At 51.9% G+C, this 10,703-nt stretch overlaps 1 protein-coding gene across 23 annotated transcripts in view; it reads right to left on the minus strand.

Moving 5' to 3' along the window:
* The window catches only part of NCOA6 (nuclear receptor coactivator 6), a 55,312-nt gene extending 44,953 nt beyond the window's left edge, over positions 1-10,359 (minus strand). For 22 of the 23 annotated variants that reach the window (XR_015702853.1, XR_015702855.1, XR_015702854.1 and 19 more), the window contains exons 1-2: positions 10,130-10,359; positions 2,746-2,848 (exon numbers count right to left, since the gene is read on the minus strand). The gene's annotated coding sequence lies outside the window, so the exon portion shown is untranslated. The remainder of the gene's footprint in view (positions 1-2,745; positions 2,849-10,129) is intronic. The other variant, XM_087749346.1, reaches the window with a different exon arrangement.
* Between the last annotated feature and the right edge of the window lie 344 nt (positions 10,360-10,703).

Genomic DNA, 10,703 nt, shown 5'->3' on the forward strand with positions numbered 1-10,703 from the left:
AATGAATCCCAGCTGCATCCCTCGTCCTAACAAATTCTATAATCTCCCGGTTATAGGGTTGACGTCCATAAATCACGAGCCTGCACGCGACCATAATTAGGGTGCACCTTCACTCAACGCTCTTCCACACATACACAAAAAGCCTTCAGCATAAGCACACACAGGTAAAACTCTGGTCACTCAACAATTCCTGTCAACTAGATGAACTCCCAGCAGGCTACAGCGTGTCTCTGATGAGCGAGAACCACACCTGAATGGATGTGCATAACCACAGCACATTGCAGGAACTCGAGCATTCGTGCTCGCACGGCAGCACAAGAAGGTCTCCGAATATCGCTCTCCGTTCAGAGAACATGCGTGGCCTCCTTCCTGCCCCTGCCCCCTCTTGTTTTAGAGTTGCCAATTTAGTATTTCCCATCACACAATTGTTTCTGGAAACTCAGAGCAAGTCCAGTGCTACCACGTGGCAACATCTACCCGTGAACCTGGCCTGGGACAGGCTACAGCAGCATAACAAGTGTTATGCCTGTTTATTATAAAGTTGGTGCTATTCAGTATAATCTCATTATTAAAAACATGTGACTGAAGTAAGAGAGGCGGGGATAAATAGCCAGGTAACAGACTAACAACCAAAACGCACCTGCAGTATCGCCTGGGGGTCGGGGGTGGCAGGGGACAGCCCATGAAGGCCAGCGTGTCGGAGCTGAAGGACACAGGGCACACCCCGGGCTGCTGGGGGCTGGAGCTCCCGGGCGCACTTAGCGTACGGATAAAACAACGGACCGACTGAAATGTGCCAGACGGAGACTCTCCAGAGGAAGAATTCAAGTCGGATACAGCGATGCCACAGCCTAGACCTGGGCCGATGGACAGTGGGGTCCCACCGCACGCCACGGGGAACCCAGGAGGCAGTTTGTCACGCCACGTGTTGTCCCCACCAGCAGCCCTGATGGTAAAAGGAAGCCTGCGCGACAAACCCAGCGCCACGGCGCTGGGCAATACTTAGAAAATCCGTCCAGTCCCTGGGAGAGATGGGATTAGAGCAAGATCTGAAACAGCCATTTGTCGCTCACTGGGGAGCAGCTGAACACGGGAAAGCCAGCAGGCTCTGGAGCGCCAGCACCGCTGGATGGAAGTGCTGGTCTCTGGGGTTAAAAAAAAACCAAACAAACAAACAAAGGAAAAAAAAAAAAACCCTGGTATCTTGGTATCCTCATCCCAAGATCCGCTCACCCGATCCAAACTTAAGGTTATGTCAGTTTGTTTCTTAAACAGAACTTGAAGCCTCTGGTGCTGCTTTCTTCTAACCACTGCACTACACCAAGCCAGTAAACCAAACCACGGCTTCGTCTAGCAACTGGTCCGGGGTTTTCTGCCACACAGTCTATTGATTTACAGGCTGTTTATACATTTCAGGCAACTCAGAATAAACACTTTCACAACTGATGTCACACCAGAACATGCACCCTCTCAAAACAAATATGCAGGGAGCCCAATTAAATAAAAAGTACCAAAATCCTGCTCTAAGCCTGACAAAGTACTCTTCCAAATTACACAAAAGATTGGAAAGGGTGCGAGCAGAAGGAAGGATGGCCTGACGCCTTTCACTAGGAGATGGCAGAAGTTAGCACTGAGCAGAGTCCTCGTCCTCACACTGACCATAATGTAAAGCTGCAACAGGGAGGAGGAATTAAAATCAGTCCAGAAATGAGACTACAATCAAGTCTCTTGGGGAATCCAGAACTGGGAGTGAGGAGAAAAAGTCTTTGATAGCAGCAGCAACTTAATTTCCAAAGGATACAGAACCCTCCTTGCTTCTGCCTTCATCGAAAAATGGTTTTCAAGCAACTTTCAAGCAAGGGGGGGAAAAAAAAAAGGTCATTAGAAAAAAACATGTCTTGAATAACACACTTGAAAGTTTTCTTGTTTCCTTTGTTTTAAGTGGCAGTGAGAAAATAAAGGTATTTATTAAGTTTTTCAGGATGGGGGCGGAGGAGGTTCAGCACTGCCAGAATACTGTTGAGAAGACGGCTTTCTTTTCATGCAGAACATATACACACGTGCACCTACACAGGCATACTTTTCAATTGTGCCACCTATAAAACCCGGAAACACTCTGATCGTAACGCTGTGTTTACCGCAAACTTGTTAACAGTGTATTATCCTCCTACAACTGTTTCAACCATTTTGTTGCCTAGCATAGCGATCCTGGAGCTTGTTAACTCTGACCAATGAATAAACCTGTGTACACACACAACCTTTCTACGACACAAAGATTAAAATGACATAATTGTTTTCGGCAAAAATACACAAAAAAGACTTTTAAACAAATTCTAGACAAGTGTCATATTGTTACACGAGGAGAGTAAATAAGGCTAAGAATCACTGTTCTGATACGAAAGAATACCTGAAAACAAATTTAAACATGCCGTAAAATTTCCTCTGAAACAACTTAGCTAGGGGTAGCTCCAGGAAGGTGGAGCTTCAAACTTTGGCATTAAAGGGGTATAACACCACGGAAGCGTCTCAGCTGTCCTCCTCGGGAGGAAGGTCGGAGAACAGCTACAAACCTGACGGCAAATGCCCTGGACCCTCTATGGCAGGCTGCAAAGTCAGCTCTGGAGACAGCCCGGCCCTTCAAACACACACAAACATCAGAGGCAAGGACCTAGTAGGTGGACAGTTAGGAGGAGAATAGCTAAGAACAAGAGATATTCGAATGCATCATGTGCTTATTTTACCTACCAAAACAAATTCCACAACTTCAGTATTTTGTGGCATGCAACAGGTCTTCAGGTAATTCCAGACTGGCAAACATGGTTAAACAGCAACTCCCAAAAACGTAATCCTGAAAGAAAACCATCACATTTCATCAGACAACGATGCAAAATAACAAAAATACTGAATATAACAGTGAATACCTTGATTTTTAATATGCAGTTTTGCACCAAATCCAACTCTCTCCTTAGTAATGTAAAAAGCATGTGTTACTATATTCAACTATCAATGGCAAAAACTGAGGACCTGGAAGAACCAACCTTTCATTATAAGCAAAAACCTGAATAATCCCTTTGGCTGGAAATAACATTTTGTTCTTCTAAACAGGGCAAATTTTATCTAGAATAACATATTTATTTAAGTCTTAAGATAAACTCTTCCAGGTTAAATTCATCTTCAGAAAAGAGAAACTGGCACAACTAGGATGCACTTCAGCTCATCCTAAGCAGGCGCCTAAACCGGCTCAGGTTAAGCTCGTTCCAGAAGCGTGTTGCGAGCCCCACGGCCACCTCAGCCGGCCGTTTTTATTGCAAGTGGCCAAAAAAGGGAGGTGAATCCATCCCCAGAACCTGCTCCTGTCCACGGTCTCATCGAGTTGCACTCAGACCTCCCAGGGTAATGAAAACGCAGCAGTAAAGCTAATGGCTTCAGCGAAAACAAAACACCGCCCTCAAATCAAGATGATTTATATTAACATCCCAGCGCCGTTTTGCAAGCAAATTTTCTGCTTACGTGCCAGCCTGCTCCACCAGTGGAGAAGGGGCCTACCCAGAAACAAACTGGGGAAGCAGAAGAGGGAAGAAGACTCAGGAAGACAAAGCAGAAATTTGCTGTCTTCTATCCAGACGACAAAGTAAAATCGCTTTGAAAGCCTCAGCATTGTGCCGTAGCCTTTGCACTTCTGCCAGCCCAGCAGCTCGAAGGGAAGGAAAGAGTTGCATTGCATCAGACCGTATATGTTTTGTAGCACTTTTAGTAGTCATCTAACACTTTTCAACCTCTGGTATCTTCTTCTATTTCTAAATAAGCGTTGTAATTCAAGAAGCAGCATAGTACCGAGTAGAAGACCCGAGCGGCTAAATCATAAGCAGTAACTTTGCTGTTTCCAGCTATATGCAAACCTGTCTAAATACCATGACGGACACCGAGCTGACAAGCAAAACCAAAATCTGAAATATGAAATTTTAATATCATTCATTAAGTGTAAGCCAAAACTAAAAAAGCTTTCCACGTTCTATAGCAGATACTGCATTAGTTCTACTTTTTCACCCTTTTTATAAAAGGATGTTCCACAGACTATTTTAGACGGCCTGAAATTGAGTCACATAACAAACTGGCTGGTTATCTCCGAAGCCGTGCTAAGAGTTCACGTGAAAGGACGGTCCCTGCTTGCCCAGCAAAAGCTGCTTTTAGGAAGGCCTCAAAGCTGACAGACGTCAGCCCCCGTTCAAACTGTCCGTGCCTCAGCAAGGCAGGGGCAAGAGTCGACGTTTGGCTGGAGGGTGGACAACCGGCGGGAAAATCACCGGAGCTCCTGGCTGCAAGGAACCGAGGGGCTTTTTGTTGCTCCAGTTCCCCCCACCGAGGGGAAGGGCAGCCCTCCCTCACCACGGGCGCAGGGTATGAGATGGTCTGCGGACACCCTGCTGCTCCAGAGAAGAGAGGACTGGGAAAGACGGGCTGCCCTGGCAAGCTCCAGTAAGAAACTGCAGACGGTCAGCCCAGGCTACGGGAAGAAGAACGATTGATTGCTGCTGTCTCCATTCCCGTTGTACACACGAGACGATGCCAAATTTGGTTAAGGAAAATAACTAATGAACATTGATTCATTAACTCCAGCTTTCATCACAATAAGTTATCTGATAGAGACCTTGGAAATGCCTGGAGACTGAACGCATACCTTAGCGGACACCCAGGAATCCATACGCACAGCCCCGTGACGCGCTCCATCTACACAAAGAGTTTTGTTTAGAGCTGACGCTTTCCCAAACGTCAAGAAAACAAAACAAGCCAGTCTACAGGCAGGCAGGTTTCACTCCCTCGTTCCGATACGGAACACTCACCTCTCTTCCTACTGTTCTGCTGCACTCCCGTAGCCCTCAAGCATAAAACACCTAAACCCAAGTGTTTCCGACAAGGAGAAAATTACAGCTTGTTATAACGCGTATGACCTTTTGCAGGGACATCTTGGCATATTTTGACAGCAGGTTTAGTGGAACATCGGTTTGTTAAAGTTTCATAAAGTCTGTTGAAACCCCACAACTCATGCCAAGCTGCAACGGACACGTCTCAACTGAGCCATCAATTTTTATTTCAACAGAATTTGACGGACGACATCATCAGGGTTGCTTTAAAAAGCAAGATGGTAACTCCAGAACAGGTTTCACCTGCAGCTAAGTTAGCCACGTAGAAATTCCCAGTTTCGGCAGCTGAGAGCGCAACACAAGGCGGCTGCCAGTCATCTTCCTCAGTCGCACGTTAACTCGGAATCAGCGATTCTCTTGGAAGCTGTCGTCTATGCAGTCTAATATTTGATCAATCAATTCCCATTAGCTGAATTATTAATTTCACACGTTAAGGATGCTTCCATTTGGAAGAAATACACCATAGCTTGGAACAGATGAATACTCTGCCAGAGCTTTGCAGGATGTAACCTTTCACGAAGACCCATCAATGCAATCAGCAAAGAAGTAAATAAAATGAGACGCTATTTAAAATCAGATGCATCTTGACAAGAAACTGTATTTTATCTTGCCTTCCAAAGGCTAGGAGAAAACTCTTTTCCAAGTAGCAATCTATCCATTGCTTGTGTTGCGACAAGCTTTTTATTTAAAGCTGAATTTAACCGCTACCAAACCCTCCGGGGCTGACGTGCCCCACGGGACTCCTTTATCACCAAAGTCTCACTGAGCTTCATAAATGCCGATGTAACCAGTCCAGGCATCCTTGTGATTACCAGTCCTGAACTACGCTGTGACTGCAAACCGCACCTCTTGTTTATTGCAGTATTCCTCCTTCTTACATGTAATAAAAGTCTAGGAAATTTCATAGAAGTTTTTAAAATTCTGAAATGTTATAAAGTATGACGAAAAGATTTAAGCTAAAACAAACAGCTTAAAATTCATTCCTTTGATATGAGGCACTCAATAATAAGATGACTGTTTTCCCTGACCACACAAAAAAAAATAATCTCCATATAACAGAAGCGGGTATAGCTTTTGTTAAAATCAAGATTGTTCCGAGAGTTTCCTGATTGTACAAAAACTTGCAGCTTATTTTGTTCTACTCTGGGCTTTTGGAAGAATCAAATTTCAAAAGTGTTATTTCTTGTCACTGCTGCTATTAAGAACCAGGTGATCACTGGCCAGCTTTGCACCTTCTGGTAAAACTGGGATGCAACGGCACTAGGCAGCAGCGCGTCCTTGCAGGGAGGGGAAGAGCACTCCAAAAAACCCTTAGAAGGACCACTTTCCCACACTGCAACCAAAAGATGAGGTGCTGTGTCTTGCCCAGTGTTATTCCTAACTGAGCCTCACCAAAAAAAAAGCCTGGTAACATTTTTGCCTTGGGAGGTTCAGGTCCTACAGGCGCTGTCCCGAGACTGCAACCGGTAACCCCTCGGCTTCTCTGGGGAAGAGACCCATCAGAATTGCCAACACGAGCCTTGCCTCTCATCTCCCGCGTGCTCCCCACTCGCTGCCGGGAAAAACGGTGTTACTACAGACGCCGAAACTTCCCATTTATCGGGAAGCAAGGCAGAAATAACTCCTCACATTTTCCTTGTATCACTCAGCAAGGAGGGAGCTCGTGAGCGGGCCTGCGCACACGGATGCAGAACACGGGGGCTAACATCCCATTCCGTCTCTGTAAGTACGACCCAGGAACCGCAACGAGACATGCACTCTCGTACCGGCTGCGCAGCCTTGGTAGGTCATTTGACTTTTAAAAGAATAAAAATCATAAAATTAAAGTGATACGCATAGGACTTGGAGAATTTAATAGCATGCATCTTTCGGTGGGAATAACCAGATCGTTCCCTCTCATGCACCAAACCTCACGCTCAGGCCCCCACATAGCCAGCTCAGTACAAGCAACCCCTTGTCCCGAGTTACCGGTTTCCATGAAGACAAGCGAATTCAGACAAGGCATCATTCACCTCCTGGACTTTTCAATTTTCACACCAATCTGATCCAAACCCCTGTGCAGGGCTATGCTTCAAGACTACTCGTTCCAGCTGGAGAAGGAGGCAACCGTCCTCTCAGTTCCAAAGCGACGGCGGCTCCCACGAGCTGTGGCCTCCCGCCTTCGCCCCAGCTCCCAAGCTGGCTACGCTGCGACACGCGCCGGCCGCCTCTCCTTTCTCCCAAATACGTAGAGGAGGGTTACTCGCTGTGGCACAGCCGCAATATACACGACGGAATTCACTTCTTGTGTCTACTGTTCATTACGACAATAGCAATTTTTGATGCGCAGTCAGAGTGCAGGCGGGATGCTGTTAATAGCCTTAACTAACGACAGAGGACACACTGGACAGAAAATGACCCCCAATGCCCAACGGACTGGGAAGAATCCCAGGCTCCCGGACCCCTTGAAAACTTCCACTACTATCCATCTGTCCGTGTAATGCAAAGCTTAGATGAACTTTCAACTCCAGCAGCATCGCTGAGGAGACTTTTTCCCTTCCTTCTGATTAGCCAGGACATCAGACAATCCGGGTTTCACACACCACCTCCAGCCAAGCCTTCCACTGTCGATGTGTACAAACTACGGAACACGCTGACTACGTGGCTGAAACAACGGGTCGCTCCTGCTGAAGAACATCTGCGATCCGCTCCGGAGGGGACAGCAGAGTTCGTAACAGCGTCAAGACAAAACGCAAAAGAGCCGCGGCTTCGGGAAAGCCAAGGCGCGCTGGTCGCCTGGCTGACAGACGGAGAGCATCTCACCTGGCGCCTGACGAGGCACCTTCCCTGCCTCCGCTCTGTGTCATCCAGGATTAGGTCTCCTTCCACTCCTGCCCCTTAACTGTCCCCATCCCTACGCACTCCCTCCCGTCACTTCTGCTCTAGCCCTGCGTTAAGGAACAAGTTTATGCTTGAGCACGGTTTCTGTAATACGCAGGGGTAAGTCTCGCTGCTCAGTGGCCTGCAGGCCACCAGGCCTCCTGCTCGCCCGTATTCTCATTCTCTCTGGGCCGCAGCGTTCGTGTTTCTCAACAGCGACCACATGGTTTTGAAACAGACGCCAGCATCGCCCCTCTGCCTCCAGAGGTGCGCTAGTGACCGACAAAATGTCACTATTCCCCATGAAATCAACCACTACAGCCACGTTAGCTCTTCGATATCTTCAGCAGCAAACCCTTTGCCACTGCCAACCTATTAAATTTAGTCTCTCTGTGTAACTCAGTTGTAACTCCAGCTTCCATCCAAAAGCAATCAATACGGCAGTAGAAAATAAAAATATACCGTAAATCTGTTTAGCGGTTTAGTTATCAGTTTGAAACATTTAACATCTACTACAAAGGCACGCAATCTTTGACAGTATCATATTTACACAGAACAAAGAGCGGCATTACGATTGCTCAGCAGAATTTACCTCTACACCCTCCTATTTTCCAGTATTTAAGCCACCGAAAAACGAGAACACTAACGCTGGGTTTAGAGATGCGCGGGGGGGCCCGGATTTCTCAGGTTTCCCCACACACCGTTGGTTTTTATTGTAAGGAAGCACCTATTTTTTTACTAGAATAGTGTAAAATTACCGCATCAGTTGGAAGCCCAGTGTAAACAACTCCTCCCTCCAAGCCCTACAGAAGAACAGGCTGGAGAGCGCTGCTGGCAGCTTTTCCAGCCAAAATCCGAAGCCTAACGGAACACCCGTCTGCAGGTTTAAAATATTAAGAAACGTCACTTCTCAACAGGAGATCAGGTCTGCGTGCAGCCTCCCTCGCTTTGAGTCTCCCTCCTCTCACAGGCGCGTCAGGACACAGTCCTCCTGCGAAAAACCTCCTGGTTCAGCCAGCTGACTTCCGAAGGAAGCCACGCGGCTCGGTGAGTGTTTGAAGAGCGTATGGATTTCCAGCAAACACCCTGATGCCTTGCTGCAGGTAGCGCATTTAATCCAGAGGCCCGCAGACCCGGCCATTTTGGCTATGCGCCTCGAGACCTTTGCTGCTCTCTCCACAAGATGCAGAGAAGAGCTGGGAGCGCTCGCTGTAACTGGAAAAGAGCTGTTAAATCCCAAAGCCGTGCTTATTACGCTTGGCGACCTTTTTTCAAAATGCCAAATTTGTTCTCTGTGGTTGTTTTCTCATAGGGGAAATGCTGAGAGACGCCTTAGCTGAAGAACCGGGCAGAACGACTACAATGCACAATAATTATAAACACCAACAAGAGGCACTGTCTTTCCTCTAATAAAATTCAAATGAGAGAGGTTTCCTACAGTTCGCAGTCAGGGGAGCGAGCACAAAGCTGCGCGCCCGGAAGCCGGGGGGTTATGAAGAGACAAAGCTCATAGAGCTGCAACGTGCGGGCGGCTTTCCGAACCGCGCCGAGGCGGGCGGCAGCACAGCGCTCTCCTTCCCGCTCCCCAACGCGGCCCGAAGGAATCGCAGCCCCGAGCTCTCCGAGACGCCCGACAAGTGGATGAAATTCAGAGAAACGCAGGCGTCGCACCGGGGGAGGGAGCGGGGGAGCCTGCGTTAACGAGTGACCGAGGAACTCGAACAAAAGCTTGGCTTCAAAGAAACGTCAACGCATCCTCGCTGACATCTTACAAAGACGTCAGCGCCCGCATGAGGTCAGGGCTGAGGAGCCAGGACCAGAGCAGCGTCCCCAGGCCGCCAAGAGGCCGCCGCGGCTGACAGGGCGCGGGCTGCCGGGCCCGACGCCGCAGAGCGCCGCCGCCGCCCGGGGCGCGGAGCGGGGTCCCGCGGGGCGCGGCGCAGGGCCGAGCTCCGGGAGACGCGGGGCCGGCTCGGCGCCCGCCCGGCCGCGGCAGCTCCGCCGGCGGGGCAGGGCAGGCTGCAGGCCGCGGCCGAGCGGGCTCACCCGGCGCCGGGCCCCCGGGCCGCGGCCCCCCGCAGCCGGCTGACAGGGCCCGGGCGGCCCGGCCCGGCCCCGCGGGGCGCTCCGCCGGCGGCGGCCCGGGCCCAGGCCCCGCTCCGCGCTCCGCGCCCCGCCAGGCTCCGCCAGGCCCCGCCGCCCCTTCCCGCCGCGCCGCCCGCGGGCCCGGCCTGCTCCCGCCCGGGCCGCCGGCGGCCCTGACACCGCCGGGGCGACGCTTCCGCCCCGCCGCCCCCAGCCCCCGCGGGCGGCGGAGAGGCCCGGCCGCGGGCCCGCCCCGCCCTCACCTGGCGCTGCCGCCGCTGCTGGCGGCCGCGGTGGCGCCGCCGCTGCCGCTGCCGCTGCCGCCTCCGCCGCTGCCGCTGCCGCCGCCGCCGCGCCCGCGCCGCGAGCACGCGCAGGAGGGCGGGGGCCGCCTGGGCGGGCGGGGGCGCGCGCGGGGGCGGGGGCGGGCGGGGGTCGCGCGCGGTCCGGGGACGCCGGGGGCAGCCAGCGCAGGACGGCGCCGCTCCGCCTCCGCCGCCGCACGTGACCCGCCCCGCCCCGCGCGCGCCTGCGTCGAGCGCGCGGGGCCGGCGGGGCGCAGGGGGGGAGCGGCGCCCCCGCGCGTGGGGCCGGTGCGTGGGCGGGGCGGGCGGCGCCGAGCGCCTGTCCCGCGTCCGTGTGTCCGTCCGTCCGTCCGTGCCCCGGGGCACCGGGACCCCCAGGCGGCCCCGCGCCCCCACCCGCCGGCGGCGGCAGCGGCGGCTCCCTCGTGGGGGTGGGCCTGGGGCCGCGGGGGAGCCGGGCCCCGGCCCCGGCCCCGGCCCCGGCCCCGGTCCCGGTCCCGACGGCGCGGCCCCGCCGCTCTGCCCGGCCCGG

This window comes from Nipponia nippon, unplaced genomic scaffold (assembly GCF_047370975.1).
Source record: "Nipponia nippon isolate SJK-2023a ecotype South Korea unplaced genomic scaffold, ASM4737097v1 scaffold_13, whole genome shotgun sequence".
Lineage (NCBI taxonomy): Eukaryota > Metazoa > Chordata > Aves > Pelecaniformes > Threskiornithidae > Nipponia > Nipponia nippon.